Below are 19,240 nucleotides of genomic sequence, written 5' to 3'. Positions count from 1 at the left end.
TCGATGTTTTATTGTATGTTATTGTTTATAATAAGGCATTCTATTATACTTCGTCGGGATTTTAGTTGCCTGTATGGCAACAGTTTAAAGAATAGTTTTACCTTAATAATAATTGCCTGAAGACAGAAAAAGTATTTATAGTTTTAATGGGAAAGCTGCACTGAAATGACCTGATGCTTGTTTGACCAAGACCACAGATATGATTATAAATTACAATTTTTTTTCTAAGAATTATTTTATAATTAAGCTTGTGCTGTTATATTCTTCATTGTCAATCAGCCAATAGAGTGAATGCTTCAAAATAATCTAAATGTGTTTTTTTTTTTTTACGTTTAGCATTCTTAAGGACAGGAGAGAATTCGCAACACAGAGCCCAGGTAAGTGATGCTAAGTTAATGATTAACTTTAGATGATGTCGCAAAGTATCAATTCAATTCAATCAGTTCAATATAAATTTCTGCCCCAATAACCCAAGAGGCAGTGGTGTTAAATCACACACATCGTTTTCCTAAAGGGACCCGCTTGTTTCCAAATGGCTCCCATTCAGCGTTCACATTTGCAGCAGTTAAAGCACACAAGTGTATTCCAGAGGTAAGCACAGTATCTTTTCCCTTCACCTTGAGACACCCAGCTGTGCCCTTGTGCAAAGTTTTTACAGATCCCTTGTATCTCAGCACAATAGAATCAGATTCTTGACAAAAGAAGAGTCATAAGACGTATTTCAAATGCACCCACCCTCCAACTTGGTACCTACTTTTGTATTTTTTCCAGCGTTAATTACACGTTCTGATTTACTTAAACTTCTTGCTTTTTGGCAGCACTACATCAAGCGATGTTACACTAAATTTACTACTCTTGAAGAATTTATGCTTGTTTTATGGACTTCTGCTTTTATTGTATGTATTACGCTACACTCGTACTGCAATGCCTGTCACTTTGGATAAAAGCTATTCCTAAATAAAATACAGCTTAAATTGGATAGATGACTCACAACATTTTACTGAGTGTGCAGCATGCAATCCAGGTGACGTTTATCAAGTCAGAAAGTTCACTAGCGAGTCTGCTAAGGCTATCGGGTTGTCAGCCAAAGAGAGGCAATGATTAAGTTAATTAATTGTCTTATTGGAGGGAATTGTTTTGGGCCGTGCTCACATGTTGGAGGTGATGGGGCTGTTAAAAGTACTCCGCTAGAAAGGGAATGGCAAATAAAGAGGGAATTTAGTTTGTATAAAGCTGTAAATGAAAAGACACTTAAGCCAATAAAGGAAATGTAACAGACAGCACTGTGGTAGTCAGTTGTTGACTGACTGTCATGTTTGACGGCTATGCTAAACATTTATCAAATTAGGTCTTGGCATGCAAGAAGGTATGAGTTCACTGGCTTCAGTTGTGAATCGCAGCAGTAAAAAAGATGTCCCTCTCCAATGATTTCTCTTTTTCCTTTTGTTTCAAATAATTACCTTAGTTTAGGTGAAACCAATAGCTTGGTCTCTGCTGGGGTACAGGGAGTAAATGAGGACTCAGATGCGGATATAAAAAAATAAGCAAAAGGTTTTAATGTGGCAGGAATACTCAGAGTCAGCCAATCCGGGTCCAAATCCAGGACGGGCAGCAGCAAGATCCGAAATGTCAGGCAAGCGAGGGTCAGTGAAACACACATAGATTAAGCGGGGCGCAAACAGAGATCAGTGGCCTGTACTACGGAGCGGGTTACTGGCTTATCGGGGTAACTTGTCGGATTTAAGGTACCACAGTTAAATGGACTTCATATTCGTTCACTTACATTTTTTCCCAGTCTACCTTAAATCCGACAAGTTACCCCAATAAGCCAGTAACCCCGCTTCTTAGTACAGGCCCCAAGGGACCAGGCAAACTCAGTCTTGAAACACAACAGAATCAGGAAAGAAATAATCATACAGGAAACACTCAAACTCTCAGAAACTAAAATGTGATGCCAAACAGCAGTTTAAGGCACACTGAAATAGCGCTCCTGATCAATCTGAATCTGTCACAGCTGAGAGGGGTGTAATTGTTAATAGAAACCTGGTTCTTCTGGTAATTTCTGACAGGTGAGGGGAAACTAGCGAACATGATTTTTTTTGGGGGGGAGGCAAACTATAACTTGGTTACACTAGCCATAGCAGTGGTTGATTTTGCACATCATTTCAAGTTGATTTGATAGTATTTGTGTTTGTTTTATAATTGTACCCTAGTGAAACTTGTTAGCTGGTATATATCAGGTCACTCAGCATGACCTTATACAAATAATAGGGCGACCATAAGTACACTTCTTCCTGGACTTGTCCTCTTTTTGGGACCATAAAAATGTCTGAATTGTCTGGGATTTTGCTTTATTTCATTTTGACATTTGTTCCCTACAGTCAAAGGACTTTCTGTATGAATATTTGCATTGCCTCAACTCCTTTCTTTGCATCTAGTTTCCGCTTATTTGCAAAACAAAACATGCTCACACTAGCTAATAATGATATAACTTGATGCAGAGACAGAGAATACAGTGGGTTAACAAAGAAATATGGGGTACGGATGAAGACCTTCTCAACTTCAGCTGTAAATGTGACAAAGAAAATGCTTACGGCAAACTGAACATGGTGAAGTCTTCTCATCTGTTTGTCAGCGTGCTTATGGGGGCTTATAAAGCTGTTGACAATCTGACACAAGAGGTGAAGGACATGTGGATGGCGTTTAGAGACACGGCAGAGGAAAACCAGAGGTCGAGGGCGAGAGCTGCACGGTGGAGTGGCATAACTCCCACTTACCATCAGAAAAACTATGCTGGGGCAGAGGAGCATTACACCGTAAAGATTCCTACTCCATTCGGTCCCAGCGTACAGAGGTTCCAGTAATTCAGGCTCAAGTGTCTCTCTTATTAGTTACTGATTTCTACATGTCAGAGCTGGCAATTCACAGCTACCCACTAAAGAAGAATTATGGGCATGACTTCAGACACATTAAATAGCATCACAGTCACCCTCAATCTGCTTCTTGCACGTGCGTTCCATGTGCTCAGGGAAGCTACATGAGTAGATCTACTGGATGGGAACCTTCCTTTCAAATGATTGCTGGACTGCAACTGTGTAGCATCATGATTCCCTTGCTCAGTGGTAAAGACCCAGTTCTGGTGTTCAGCACTGGGTCCATCGCCTCCCACATATAGTTACAGCTAATTTGTGTCCCTCGGGCCAAACCTGTTTATTAAAAAAAAAGTCTTTTTTGGCTACAAAAAGCCAGCATTCCTGACACATTTAGTAGTGGCTCACATCTCTGTAAAAAACAGACCAACTAGACGCATCATCCTCAGCCTAGGATTGCACTTGGGTGAGTTTTATGTAATAGTGTGAAAGTGAAGCACTCCCCCTCTTCCTCAGGTGAATACCACACTTTGCAATGGCAAGCTCTTTGATTCAGTACATTATATTTCTCAAACAGCTACTGGCAATTGGACATGACTGAAGAGAACAGAGAGAAAATCACATTCTTGGTAGGATGTGGCTTCTATCAGTGGGGCTCCATGCCTATAGGCCTTAGCCACTCCGCAAAGAGTAACAGAACATCTTTTTAGGTTCTTCTACGGCACATCTGTATGGTGCAGCTCAGTGATATCCTGTCCGATACCAAGACATTCCATGGCCATTTGTCCCGCTGGGTGGACGCGTTCTTATGAATCCAATCAGCAGATTTGAAACTTAATCCCAAGATGTTCCACCTTTCTGTCTCTCAGCGACATCTTCAGTCTGACCCACAGAACACAGAAAAAAGCCAAAGCCTTTGTTGGGTTATGTTCTTATTACTGGCATTTTATGAAGAACTTTTGAAAGCAAACTGTGTCACTAAATCAGCTTACGGGGGAAAGGTGCCCTTTCCATGGACAGCTGAATATAAGATTTCATCCAGCTACTTGAAGGATGTGCTGACCTTGGCGCGGTGGTAGCCTGACTTCGGTGTGTCTTTAAAAGGATGAAGATGCATGTAAGGAGGCTGTCAGCACCACGCTGGCACAGAATAAAAATGGACTCCAAAGTGAGGTGGCATATGAGACTCTGAAGCCCAGACAAAGGAGTCGGTCTACATTTGACCATGGGGTGTGGGGCAGGGGGCATTTGAGAATTTAAGCGTCACGTTGGACTTACCTCATTCACCATCATTACAGACCACCGCCCTCTCCTGGGCCTCCAGGGCACGGCCATCGATAACAATCCCAGAAGTAGGCGAGGAAGATGGATTTCAGAGCCAGAGCCACTCCATTAAATACAAAGGTCGCCAATGCTGTATGCAGGCCGTTGTACTGTCTCAGAGGCCAGAAATGCCCTGTTCTGCTGACAGTGAGGCATCAAAGAAGCAGTAATGGCGATTAATGCCAAAGACTGGACACTTTCAGACAAAATTACCACATGTTGCCATCCAACTCGGTGCCTAGTGAACTGACTCCAGTGTAGTGACTGTTGGGACTGAAAAGAACCATCTAGATAGATAGATGTTTTCTCTATTTAGCCTATTCCATGATGCCTCTTATATTTACACGCTGCAACAGGCTAATCCAGATATTAAGACTATGTTAACGTGTGTGGAGGGCTTACCGTGGCCTTCACCAGGATAGGTGACAGGTGGTTCCCAGTGCTTGAGGAAGCTCTGGACTGAATTCAACTGTTTGTCAATCAGTCACTCACTGGAGACCGACTTAGTCAAATTGTTTTCCCATCTGTTCTCATACCAGACATCCTGGCAGCCCAGCCGCTGCCCATTTCCTGTCAGATTGTGTATAGGAGTGGGCAAGACAGATCAGCTACTGGCCCTCTGTGATCAAAGGCATTATGATCCGGTCTGAGCAGTGCAGAGCTTGCCAGGCACGCCGTTCTCCTGTCCCAGTGCATTTGGAGTGGGGGGGGGGGGGGGGTCGTAGAGTGGTCCTTTTCAGAGTGGCTGTTGAATTCTAGCTACCGGTGATGATAAAGGGCAACTGGAATATGCTGGTAGTAGAAGACTATTTGTCAGTTTGTCAGCTTGTATACTCTGTCTAATCAGACTACACAATTGCACAGTGCATGTTTGAAGACTAATTCCTGGTGCATGGTTCTCAGGGTCCTTGCATTGTGACTATGGCCGTCTGAGCTTTTGCCCGCTGCTTGGGAACAGAAAGACGCACATAACTCCGTAATATGCCAAGTTAGATGAAATGGTGGAGCACTTCGAAAGGACTTCAACTGATGAGTGAGACAAGACAGGCACATTACCAGCATTCACTACGCTTCCTACAGTAAGTATTTGACTCACGGACTGGAAGCAATTCATCTGCTGGTACCTTCCCTGATGCTGCAGTCAAAGATGTTCAGATCAACTGTTTTTTTTAATCATATTGGTGACAATGTTGGAATTTGATTCCCGCGATGCCAAATGCATGTGCTTACGCTCACTAATGGCAATAACCAGTCCCATGCGATGGGCTCAGTGCTGTGACTTTGTAACCCCATAAAGAACTGCAAGGAAGCAGCACCCCACTGAAAGTGGCTTAATCAGATGGTGAAGGTGCTGGACTCTCGTGGTGAAGCAGGACAAGCTTACTGACACTGCCAGTCCTGGACTGATGAATGAGAGCAGGCTGTGCATTATGATAGACAAAGACACATTGCTGGTTTCCCCAAAATATCAAGACCGGACACTTCCTGCCATCCGTCCCGCCTCACCAACCTCGCACCCTAAAAGGGGTCTTCTGGCCAGATGAAGAGGAAGCGGCCATATTTGTCTGATGTCACAGCTGTGCCCGAATGTGAAAGGAACATAACTGGAGGGGTTTTGAACCCCCCTGACAATTTCAAGGGCTCATATTCGAAAGCATCCATTTGTAGAGGCTGGGCTTAGAGGTTCAGAATACATGGCATTTTAGATGTATTATTATGATATGCTGAGTTAAAGATTAAAAATAAAACTGAAAAATAAAGTGAATGATACTTAATAGACAGACGGGTGCCGTCATTCTTCCTTTATGTGGAGCTTCATGCTTGCGTTGTCCTAGTTATGGTGTTGATGCTTAGTTGTAATGTTTTATTACAAGTTTGTGCGTGTATTATACCATTCCCCCGCTTGTCTTGGCGATTTTTGTGTGACGGACGGTAATATGAGCCTTGTGTGGTGTTAGTGAATGCTAGACCTTGTTTTTCTCCGTTTCATGATGTCGTTGAGCTGCTTGTAAAACATGGATGTTTGTTCTTGGCGGATGAGAGGGGTGGGCATATGTAATATACATCACTCTAGAAGTGCAGTAACTTTGCCTTATATGACACATCTGTCCCATCGGGCTGCCGTAGACGGAATGTATGTCCCTCTGAGTGCACTGGCTCTTGCCGCTTCATGCACCAATAAAAGTCAGTTCTCCCCGATGACTTTTGTCCATTCCTTTGTTTTGAATAGTTACCCCCTGTATAGGCTTAGACATTTTAAAACGCAATAACACAGCCATAAAGCGAAAGTTCAAGCTCAATTTTGATTCACTAAAAAATAAATTGAAATTGAAATTGAGAAATAAGTAAAAAAAAAAACAAACAAACAAACAAAGTGAATCAATGAGACTTTTCCTTCTGAGAGAAACATTCCGGAAACACTGGGCAGGCAGGAATGGGTAACCAAGTCTCTCGACCAGTCAAAATGGATAATTGATATACTGTGTTATATATTTTCGATATTATGTGGGATCCCATAAAACAGTAAACAGGCCTACTGAATGTTACATGATTTTATGTACTTAAAAATGTATGGAATGGCACTGCCAAGCAATGCACTGTGATGACCAGCCTTTATGGTGTATTATTTATACAATTTTGTGTCCCTTTTTTTGAGAGGTTATCATTGATTATGTTTGGGTGACATTTTGTACCCATATTACAAGTTATGTTGTCTGTCTGGTCTCCATGTTGCTGAATTCGTTAATGCACCTTACAGTTTATTGTCTCTGTCCACTCCAGGGCTCCCAGATTCCAAATCCAGGCCTTGTTTTCACTTCTCCCAGGTAGGTAGTGTAATAATTACTAACTCTGGCTGGCCAGAGGCTTCACACCTGGCTCACAGTTAAAGGAATGATGGAAAATCAGCAGTGCTCGGCTATAGAGGTAAATCTACATTTACGTCTATCGTATAGATTTGAGACTGTTTACCTTTGTCCACTGCCTCAGTTTCATGAGTACAATCCTCATTTTGCAATTTCGAACCCTAAATAACATGTTTATGATGTTTAGGTTGCGATTACAAATCACAATGCATGTACTTACCCCTTAAACATTTACAGATCAGTAGTTACGTGGGGAAAGTTACGTTGCCAGTGGCCAATGGGTTTTGAGAAAAAAATCTCACTGTCGTTAAATTAAGAGTCAGTAGATGAGTGCAAAATATGCCTGAATAAAAATCTTCAGAATTAATATAATGATTTCTTACAGTAAAAACAGTGTAATGAATTAATGATTGGAATCCCGGACTCCTAAATGAGTTAGTTTCAGTGAAATACAGACAAAAACCTCTGCATCTGGATTACCTTGACAACAACATAAAAACTGTAAGGAGGTGATTAGTAAGCATGGTCTACGAATCAATTGCAAAAACTACTAAAACTACTAAACTACTCTTGTAAACGAGAATCTGTAGACCGACAGCACTACACGTGCAGTGTGAAGTGAATGTGTGAATCTGCTGTCATAAATGTCACAATATAAGTGTACTTGCAGAACCTTTGCCTGCAGGTCTAGTTATGGATTTACAAATATGTTTATGTATATATATATATATTTTATGTACGATTACTTTTGACGTAAATCTACTTCCATTCTCGACCCGTGAGAACTGTGATTCGAATAGTCCTGGTCTACTCATAGTTCTGTCCCTGCTTCAGTCCAGCCCTGTCTTGGCTCCAGCCCTGTCCCTAGGCTCCTTCTCTCCCAGTCCAGTCCGGTCCTGTCCTGTCTTGGCTCCAGCCCTGTCCCTAGGCTCCTTCTCTCCCAGTCCAGTCCGGTCCTGTCCTGTCTTGGCTCCAGCCCTGTCCCTAGGCTCCTTCTCTCCCAGTCCAGTCTGGTCCTGTCCTGTCTTGGCTCCAGCCCTGTCCCTAGGCTCCTTCTCTCCCAGTCCAGTCTGGTCCTGTCCTGTCTTGGCTCCAGCCCTGTCCCTAGGCTCCTTCTCTCCCAGTCCAGTCTGGTCCTGTCCTGTCTTGGCTCCAGCCCTGTCCCTAGGCTCCTTCTCTCCCAGTCCAGTCCGGTCCTGTCCTGTCTTGGCTCCAGCCCTGTCCCTAGGCTCCTTCTCTCCCAGTCCAGTCCTGTCCTGTCCTGTCTTGGCTCCAGCCCTGTCCCTAGGCTCCTTCTCTCCCAGTCCAGTCCGGTCCTGTCCTGTCTTGGCTCCAGCCCTGTCCCTAGGCTCCTTCTCTCCCAGTCCAGTCCGGTCCTGTCCTGTCTTGGCTCCAGCCCTGTCCCTAGGCTCCTTCTCTCCCAGTCCAGTCCGGTCCTGTCCTGTCTTGGCTCCAGCCCTGTCCCTAGGCTCCTTCTCTCCCAGTCCAGTCCCGCTCTCATTCTTGTCTTGTCTCTTGCTGTGTAGGAGTTCTAAGGCTTCAGCAGCCCAGTAATCCAGGGACTCCAGGCAGCTTCCAGCCATGTCCTGACCGGTTCCCACTACCTGGGAGTCTGTCAGGTAGTAGAGTCCTGTTCCTGGAGTCCTGTCTCCTTCAGTTGTGTCCACCCAGTTGAGCATGGGAATATTGAGGCTTATGTGGACCGGTAAACGGGACCCTAGGCGGATGCCAACTGGGCACATACCGGTTTGTGCAACCTCGAAAGGGGTGCCAGCCAGGCGGCTGAAAACCTGAGTTCTCCTGCTGCCAATCCTGTCTCCAGTCTCAACATCAGTCCAAGTCGTCAGTCCTGTGTCTGACCCATTGGCCAGTTTGGTGCTTGTCTTGTCCTGAGGCCTTTGCAAGCCAGTAATCTGGGGACCTCAGGTGGACTCCAGGCATGAATGCTTTGTGCCGTCCATTGTGTTTCCCGATTGTGTCTTGCAGTTACCAGTTATCCTGCCCTGATTACCCTCATGCGTAGCACCAGTGTTTTCTCATTTGTATGCGAGGGCCTGGCTGGAGAGTCAAGCATTTGTTGGCTTTGTTGGGCCTACTGTCTTTGCTGCGGCGGTCCTGTCTTCTTTATTACCTCAGTCGTCTTGGTCTAGCCTGTTTACTGATTAATAAACCTGCACGCGCATCTGCATCCTGGTCTTCTTTCAAGCATGCCTGGCCATTTGTGACACATTATCACTGTGTATTTGACATATGGAACTATCATAACCTTCAGCACCTTGTATAGTTTGTAATGAAGGAGAAAACTTTTTCGTTTGGCCGAATAATCCTTAATCTTACTCTCACTCTGGAGTTCTGGACTATTTTGTTAAAACTAGAACAAGTAGATATATTAATTAATTAGTGTATAAATCACAAAACTCAGTAAACTTTTTCATTACTTCCCAGTGGAAAAAAAAATGCTTGTTGACCTGTTACATTCTACTTAACTTAATTAGTCTTATTTATTAATTAAATCTTTAAATAAATAATTAAAGTGAATGCATACTCACTCTTCTTTCATTCCCATGGGTCATTTCTACACCCAGGATATGTCAAAGCATTCCAGGCCTTAAACATATATTTTTATGCAATTTAAATTGCATTTGCATTCATTCAGCATCTTTTTTTCTACATCGCCGTCAAACATTTATTCCTGTGATTTGATCTTAAGTGACCTTATACTAAATATTGCAGCCATTCAAATCTATTGATAAAATATTTCAAGGTTCTGATATTTTACCATAGCAACGTTAGAATGATCCAATTTAAAGAGGTATGTAATTGAGTACAGCATCAATAAAATATCTGCATTTGTGATAATATAACATTAGTTAATCTGACTCTGTGTTAATTAAATTGAAAATCACTAGACCAGATGATTAACACACAAACACATGGACCATAATACCTTTAGCACTGATTCTACAAAGTAAGACACTCAGCTGTTGAACATAATTTCGGCCCTAAGGCAATCCTCCTCACATGAATGCTATACAAAGTAAATCAAATACTTTTTTATTCTAATGGCCTCCACCTCAGATAACCTTTGTACTGTTAAACTGTCTCTGGAAGTTTCCAAAAGGCTTAATTGGTTCTGCATTGTGTAGAAGGTAGACTTACCTAGACCACGTTAGCCCTGACAGTCATTGTTACTAAAGAGGAACGACCCACGGCTGCTGAAGTTCCAGGTCATTACTTTGCTTATAACTTAAATTACTTACAATGCCAGATTCTAAACGGATAACACTTTCTACAATTGCAGTCCACAGAACATTAGCAAACCTGTCTGTTTTTGGATGGGCTGCTTTAAACACCTTTGCCCTAACAATTACATTTGAATGTTTAAACTCTTTGTTACTACAGGTAACAACACTGACAGAAAAACCAAAGCACTGACTGAGCATTTTATCATTATAACAAAGATCTTTTGTTCAAAAAGATTTAATTTGTGACCTAAAACAATTCTTTAGTTGGGGGTTGAATCAATGGAATAGAGTCTCAAGGAGGATTTCTCTTACTTTCTGTTCCTCTGCTCACATGGGAGTTGTAACATTTAAGCAGGTAGGTTTATGTAGGAGACTGTGAATGTGGCTCTTCGTAGAGGAGAACATCGATAACAACCTTCAAGAAAGTCATATTTTGGGTAGATGAAAAAATTAAATACGTAGATATAAAGAGCAGCAAAGATAGATCAGCATAACTTTGAAAGATCATTAAGCAAATTGTGTCCGATGCATGTTTTGTAAAGAGACTCCCTGGGGAACTTTAATGGGACAATTGACCTATAAAGGATTTAATTTGTACATGTATATCCTGATAATTGTCTTTGGGCTTTGCATGAAATCATAGCAAACTTGTATGAAACTTTACCATGATACCTCAAGGGAAAAACTGCCATGGACATTCAGCAACAACAAAAAATTGCATTCATTATGCCTGATGTGTCTCTCCTCTTCAACTTTTAGCCTTGGGTAGAGTGTTTTAGCTTAACATTAATAACTAATTTCATAATATTTTTCCGACGCTAGACATTTGTCTTCAAACTACCGCGTCCTCATTATGCTTGTTGTGAACAAACCTAAATTCTCAAAGCATTAGTACCTCATACCATCCTGCCATAATTTGTTTAATGCTCTTTTCTGGCCACTTACAGACTCAGAGAGCGGTTCGAAGAGGGAGAAGCCTATCGGACTAAATGAAAATCAGCATAGGTTGGTGTCTTTAAAATCGGCTGATTATAGCATTGACAAATGAGCATTATTTAAAAAGAGGCCGTCGAAATGGTGCACGCGGACTTCCTGCTCCACTGAGAGAACAATGCAGGGAGAACAGCTTCAGAGCCGTGCCCTGTAAAAATTCCTCAGATCCAGCCTGCATAAATTTTCTTTGTTGTCTTGACCTAATTAATAATGGAAAACAAGAGAACAATCAAAGGAGGTCCCTCACCATCACAGACACTGCATTCTTTACTGGATCAAGGAGGGGACTCTGTACCAACTGCTCCACACACAACCCAGTGATGTGCTCATTGCTCGGCCATATTTAATTACATAGTGCGGATGCCAAAGTCTAGAGCAGATGTTTATATCTCTCAGATTGAGGCCTTTGAGATTATGTATTTTTTTTTCGCTTCCCTCTTCTTCTCCTTGCAGCATGAGCTCTGGACAGATATGTAAATCTGCAAAACAAGTACATGTCATAGCACACCACAGCCAATACGGGCATCTCAATATGAGAATGACCAGTCTTTAGGGCAGTGGGTCATGGACCTGACCTATGGACGATAAAGCAAGCCCTTTAGCAGAAAAGCACCATATATTCTGCTTGGATCGTAGGTTACTGGGGCGGTATAATGTGTGAGTGTGTGTGACATGCACCAGAAGGAGCACACTGCTTTGATAAGAGATCCTTTATTGATCCTAGTGAGGCACATAAAATGCAAAGAGGCAAAGGCAAAGTTCAAAGACAGCACACACACTGCCGAACAATATTGTGCAGAACAAATAAACAAATTAATTAATAAAAATTCTTAGCCAGTGTACACTACCCGTCAAAAGTTTTTGCACAAATTAAGATTTGTGTTACTCACTTAACATTTACGGAAAATACACTTAGATTTCTTCGCTAGCAAATACATTTGCAGTATGTTCACCATTTGGGTACTTTCATTAGAAAGAAAACGTCACGTCTTTGATTCATCAAAGTTAAGTGTTCAGCAGTCGTAACAGCAGAGAAAATTCAAGACATTCTTTCTACAAGGGATGTCAAATACTGCTCTGTTTCATGGGATGAAACGGTTAACTAGTGCATTTAAAGTTAACGGACAGCCTAGAATTTGACTATGCCATCATCACACAACCAGTTAATGGGACGTCAGACATGCACTGTTACATGTTATAAAAGAAACTTGTTATATTTGATTTATATTTTCATTTATAGTTGTTCACTCAACTTTCCAGTGCTTAACAAGAATAGAAAAATCTGCAGTTTATGAAATAAATGGAAAAGTGATAAAAACCTGTGGGGTGAAAAAACTGTTGACGGGTAGCGTACTGTATATGTGTAGTAAAAGTTGAAAGCCACCAGCTTTACAAATGCAATGGCATCCTGATGTATGTTATAGCTGGGGGTGACCATGCACATCCACAGGAGGCGCTGTAGTGTCTGTTGGAAGGAGTAAGAAGGATCTCCACTAGTGCTTCGGAGAACATCGTGTTTGAATGAGCCAGTGGCTAAAGGCGCCCCTTAAAAACTCATATCAATAATGCAGCGCTTCCACCAGTAAAGGAGGGAGTTAGGACCAAAGGGGTACTGCTGTTGTACAGTTACAGAGTGTGGTTTTCGAACCAACTACCAAGCTGGAAGAAAGGCTTTTGGGATCAGTGGTGGAGTATTTAAACTGGGGGGGGAGCAACCCAGTGTGCTGCAGATGGAGCTGGGACAGCGCGTATACACTGCCTCAAGGCCTGCCCTGGGCTGTGGGGGCCTGCCATCCGTGTCCTGGAAAGCACTGGCAGAGCCCGGCCTATCACAGCTTACCACTAGAAGGATTAATCTGATCTCGCTTTACATTTCACCGCTGGCTGCTGCCGCTTGGCATGAGTTGACAGCCCTCATTTGCCTTTGGCCATGAGTGCTATTTTCTCCATAAATGCCTTAAAGCTCAATGTTCAGCCTTTACCTTTAACAAGTCGGCGTCAGCATGAAATGAAAAGGCAGTTGTTTTGCCTTTGTGGTCTGGGATCTCTGCTCCTTGAACTGAAATAGAAAACTGTGCTGCGCAGAAAATGGCAAATTATATTAGAGGCCTGTTTAGTTTCCTTTAACTTGGAAACATTTCAGTTTCACGCACCTTTTGTGAAGAAGTGCTTTCTTTGTTTATTTTTCGTAGCCCACTTCCATTTTACTGACTAAGGAGCTTTATGTGTTTAATGTGATACAATCATATGGAACTAAGTAAAAGATTTAGTTATTCACTTTAATTAGTCAATGAAATTGAATCGTTTGCAGTCTATTTTTGATGCCAACATCCCCTGTAAGGTTATATGTAGGAGCAGAATTGCAATCCAACTTTGCAGAGCTATTTGAGCATTGCCAGGTTCTTAGAGAACCAAAAAATCTAAATACTTTTAATTATGGTTATTACTACTGTGTTTGTGCTTATATGCTTGCGCTCATATGCTCACCGTTTTACAATTTGAACAAAACATCATGATAAAAACATTAAAGTAGCAGAGAAAAAGAATCTGCTGAAACAAAGACCTGGTGAAGCAAAGAATTTTATCCAGTATTGCGGCTTTGTGAGGCAAACAGGCAGCACATAAAGACTATTAACGTTTATTAAGTTATTATTATTGTCATGTAACATAAGTGCACTGTAATGTTTTTAAAGTTTGTTAAAGTCTGCTTTTTGCATCCTAACGTTGGAACACAGACACCACGAGGGGAACAGTGGCCCTAAAACTAAAAAGGACTGAAACATTCTAATGTGCCAGTTCGGAAACAATAACCTTCAGCGGACAAAAGGTCCAGGAACACAGCGCCACCTTCAACATGGACAATCTGAGACATACATTGACAACTGGACATGGACAACTTGACAGACATATATGATGTATGTCAGGTATGTCTGTAATTGCAGCAGTGTTTTGGTGACGTCCCGCTATAAAAATGCTACACTGCAAATGCCAGTGAATGCTGCAGTGGAAATGAAGGGGTATTAAACTCTGGGGAAGAGGATAAACGAGCGGCGTTACAGCTCTGCCTCTGTCTCTCGCTCACTTCCCTTGCTTATTTTTTCATTCCAAACATGCAATGTACTATTAATCTTTTGTAGTGACATAGCATTGTAACATTCTACTGTTAATCTATCAGTGTTTCATGAGCACTACATTTGTAAATGTTTTGCATTTGCAATAATCAAAAGTTTGGGTAGGCTCAAAATTTTAAAAAACCATTAGCAAAGAATTAATTTTAAGAATGACTTCTTATTCAATAATGGGTAGTGATTGGACCAAACACAACTAATAATATACAAGAATTTTAAAACAACTGTGTTATTGATAGGAAAAAAGGTCATACAATTCATTATTAAATTAAATGAATCTAATCCCAATCTTCTGCCCCTCTAGTAATCAGTATCAACAATTATAATCATAGTAAACATTGAGCCTGAACTTTGTAAGATGCTTTTTGAATTATGTCAGATTATTTTCCCATTTCATGTTTATTCGACCACTTTTTCTACTATATTTTTAATTTAGTTACAGGAAAAACACAAGAACAAAACTGATTAAAATGCAGCATTGAAAAATGTACGCTGAAGCAACATAAATAATAAAGTTACGTAAAACTAAACAGCATTTCCGAAAGTTTGAATTTAAATACCACTGTGCCTTTAAATGACTCATTTGTAATCTGTATGCCCCTCCTTTACTAGAGAGGAAATTGACATTGTCTTTAGATGTTTAGAATTGGAAACCAAAAGGTAACTATATTAGGGACCACGGTTTCCTCTGCTATCTGCCCTTCACGGTGTTTGTGTGACAAGCAGGTTTAGCTGAGGGTGACCCTGGACCAAGGTTTGCCAGTGCTGATGAATGGAGATAAAAAGTGTCTTCGCTTTAAGCCTCCGGTGTGGTGCCTTATGCAACTGTCGCAGTGCAGACAGTAAACTCTGCTGCATAAACCAAGCATCACCATACCACTGCACATGGCTGGAATTTTATACAGGTGCCTTGGTTCGAAAACGACAGCCTTGATCCGCATTGTGTTTGGCGAGGAACTAGAGTCCACCACACTTCATTTAATGTGTAAAATAAAACACTTACAATGTAAGCCTATTAAAGTAAGACACACAAAAAGTCACCGTTACAGAGATGCGTACCATGTCATAGCTAGGAATGTGCACTGCATACTCTGAAGTGCCACATAAATTATTTCCTCGGCACACCTCAGCCATGACTGGCAAGTGATTCATCTGAGCTTGTAACAATAACAGCTCTGCAGAATGAAAAATCTGAGGCTGTGGCTACTGTCCAACTGTATCCCCAAAGCTTAATAACGTGCTGTGTGGAAGCTGATTAAACTTAAAGGCACTTCAGGTTTCGTGCCAGCTTAAGATGGAGGTGCTGAAAGGACTTGGAAAACTGCATATCATCCAGAATGCAACATGTACCGCGGAAATCTCCAGTGGGTTTCGAAATCTTGTTCAACTACAACAGCATGAATGAGAATCGGTTTATAGATTCTCTGCACAGAACACTTTGGAGAATGGATATCGGACTTTCAGTGCAGTTATACTAGGCAGAAGGAGAGCTAATTTAAAATTTTTAAAGGAAAGTGTGAGAAAGACACATAAGAATTGTATGCCAAGCATCAATCGCATTTGATTTAATCATCAAATAATGCAAATTCACAAACAGATAATCAAATCCTAGAGAGGCATTTTTCGCTAATTGGAACGAACATGTTGATGAAAGGCTTGTGAATTTCTCCAGTTCAGATTTTGAGAAGTTTTAACGTCTATGACCTCTTGACACGATCTAGCAAATCATCTGCAATAATTTATGTGTGCAAGACATGCTTTCGAGAGAGATCTGCCATGCCTTGCGGCTATTTGAATCTTATTGCATCTGACAAAACATGAACAAAAAAAATCATAGTCACCAATGTCAAAGGCAAGGTTATTGCTGGTGCAAATGTGTATATGCTCATGGCAGAAATGTAAGGAATGATCCCCTGACCTTGATATGTGGTGCATGGTCCTGGATTGTCTTGGGGCGTTAGGGTTTAATTCATTGGAGGCTGTTTGGAACCCAGCTGCCAGAGATCAAAAGGTCTGTCACTGGTCAGGGTGTAGACGAATCTGCTCACGCTTTTAAACATCGGAGCAGAGAGAACTGGGAGTGGACCAAGCCCTCATTGACCAAGAGGAGAGGGATTGCTGTCCAGCCGCAATTAAATTTTAATGTCGTCATTTTAGAACTAATGCTGAAGAAACTGCTTCCTCTTTTAAGATTGCATTTTATGATCATTAAGATTATCCGGGTCATAAAGATGAATCAATGGTTTTTCTAGTGTTCCATGAAATACTGTCAGGACAAGCTGCACTAAAGACAACGGAAGTGTGAAAAGGCACCTCTACTTGCTGATTTTTTTTTCTTGGAATGCATGAAATTGTACGCCTTCGTTGAGAAGTCTTCTTTCATACAACGTGACGTTCATGCATCTGATCGCTTTGACATGTTCTGGCTTATCAAAAAAAGCAAATTGATGCCTGGAGGAACCGTTTTATATCTCGCCGCTAGATGGCAACCTTGCACTTTTGACAGTTTCCAGTAGTTACTCCTGCTTTTCAAAATGCTTCTTCAGTGCATACTACTTTCTTTCATACTCAGAAATGAGCAAAAAGCTTAAAAAAGCGATGCATTGTTGCATGTTTTCATCCTCTAATTGAGAAATTCAAGCTTCGGTAACAATTTATAAAACTGAACTTGTTAGACACTTCACCCATGGGACAGAACACTTTCTGGGTTGTAGGGATGATTAAGGAATTTTACAAAAACTCTAGAACAGAAATGTGTGCACTAGCGCTGAATAAGAAATGAAAAAACATGTGTAGCTCTGCACCTCATTGATTTGCCTCTACTATTGTCAGTGTTTGACAACAGTCTGACTATGATTTGTTACATCTGACCACAATATAGTACATAACCTGTCATTATCAGAAATGAGGAAGTGGATGAAGGAAGCCGTGGAGGCTCTGCAGGACGGCTTATAGGAGATGTACCGGGACGTCCGTCTCTGTGAATCTCATGTGGGCGACGTTGAGGGACTGAGCCACTGTATTACAGACTACATGCACCTCTGTGTGGATGGCACAATTCATACTACAGTACATCAGTGTGCTGTTTTCCTAATAACAAACTGTGGATCACAAAGCACCTGAAGGATGTTCAAAACAAGAGGAAGAAGATCCTCAAATCTGGAGACAAGATCAAGTATCTTCTGGTGGAACTGAAGAAGCAGCTTCATAAAGGGGACTCATCAAGAAGGGTAGCTTCATCATAGGACTGATCCTGACACACTGGAAGCAGTTGCAGAAAAGTGGATGGTGACAAAAATGCAAAACATCCTGAAGAATTCTGCTTATCCCCTCCATGAGCTGCTTTTTTGGATTCCACCACATTGTGCTACAAATTGCCCCAAGGAAACTTCTCTGGCTCCTGCCATAACTGCTGCACCTCTTGCCAATGTGCCTGCAACGCCCTACATAATTAAATACACCTGTGTACATAAGAGGCACACCCCATCTTCATTTAATTAGAAATTTTTATTTATTTGTACGTGTTTATCTATCTATCTATCTATCTATCTATCTATCTATCTATCTATCTATCTATCTATCTATCTATCTATCTATCTATCTATCTATCTATCTATCTATCTATCTATCTATCTATCTATCTATCTATCTATCTATCTATCTATCTATCTGCATGCAAGTGTCATCCCATGTCCTCCACAGATCTTTTGTGTCTGGGCTTGGCCACAGCTTGTCAGTGTTTACAAAAGGCCACAGACCTTCAAATGTGCATTTGATATGAAAAAGGCTTAATACACCGTGGCGAATTCTTATCAGGACTCAAATGTATGCATACAGTACAAAGCGCCTCAGTCTTATTGCAGTAATTGGCTTTCTAAGCATGTAGTGCTTACACTAAGATTGATTTACTCGTCTCGCCACAAAACTCCTTTAAATTCTGTTTTCCAGCTTTACACAGCAGCGTATCTGTTACTTTAAAAATGGTATCGCTTGCCACCTATTTATAATTATCGGTATTCCCACTAACTTGTGTTTGCGTTTGCTGTTTGTTTTCTTATCTTTCCTCATTTGTTCATCATAAGAGAAAGTACTTTAAGGAAAACTAATGTCCTTTCTGGGGAAACTAATGTTTAATATGTGAACATACACATCACATAATATACATGCTTTGGTAAGTATGTATAAAAATGTATTTGGATAAACACATAATTTATCTATATTGTGCATGTAACTGCGTAATTCATGAATTCTTTTTTGTTTCAGTGATCGTTTCCAGGAAACAAACTTTAAATATTCATACCAGCTGAGGAAAGAGACAGGAACAGCGATACGATGAGTGAGGCAGACCTTGGTCTTTGAGATGCTTCTACCCTGGACTGACCAGGAACCTTTTTGACCCACGGATCTCAAGCTATTTTGATGTAAACTGTTTGCCGATCTATGAAACTCCCTCGGGTATATCCTAAGTCACTCGTCTTACTTTTTCTTCAGATTCCATGTTCGTGAGAAATATCTGAGAAGCTGTTTGTAACCTTCACTGCAGTATGTCATCCAAACATCAATTTGATGTTTCTATCTCTCTTGTCAAGACCCTGCGTTCTCGACATTTGGTGTAAGGACTGTGATGCATAACACGAGACAAGGAAAATATTTTTTATTGAAGATATTCTTTTTATTTCCTGAAGGAGAAAGGCCAAGAATGCCCCCCTTCGTCTTGCTGTCTCCTGGGAAAACAAATAATTTACAACCTAACAATCACATTCCGAGTGAGGGGTGGAGCCTGCTGTGTTCAGACCTAGTCTTCCGAGACCAGACCT

At 41.3% G+C, this 19,240-nt stretch overlaps 1 long non-coding RNA gene across 1 annotated transcript; it reads left to right on the top strand.

Moving 5' to 3' along the window:
* Positions 1-335: 335 nt before the first annotated feature.
* LOC125751245 (uncharacterized) lies at positions 336-7,111 on the top strand. Its single transcript, XR_007400570.1, has 3 exons — positions 336-377; positions 515-591; positions 6,975-7,111. It is a non-coding gene; the product is annotated as an uncharacterized LOC125751245 (long non-coding RNA).
* Positions 7,112-19,240: the final 12,129 nt, after the last annotated feature.

Source organism: Brienomyrus brachyistius, chromosome 10 (assembly GCF_023856365.1).
Source record: "Brienomyrus brachyistius isolate T26 chromosome 10, BBRACH_0.4, whole genome shotgun sequence".
Taxonomy (NCBI): domain Eukaryota; kingdom Metazoa; phylum Chordata; class Actinopteri; order Osteoglossiformes; family Mormyridae; genus Brienomyrus; species Brienomyrus brachyistius.
The sequence above is the reverse complement of the archived record's forward strand: the minus strand, read 5'-3'. Positions and strand labels throughout refer to the sequence as shown.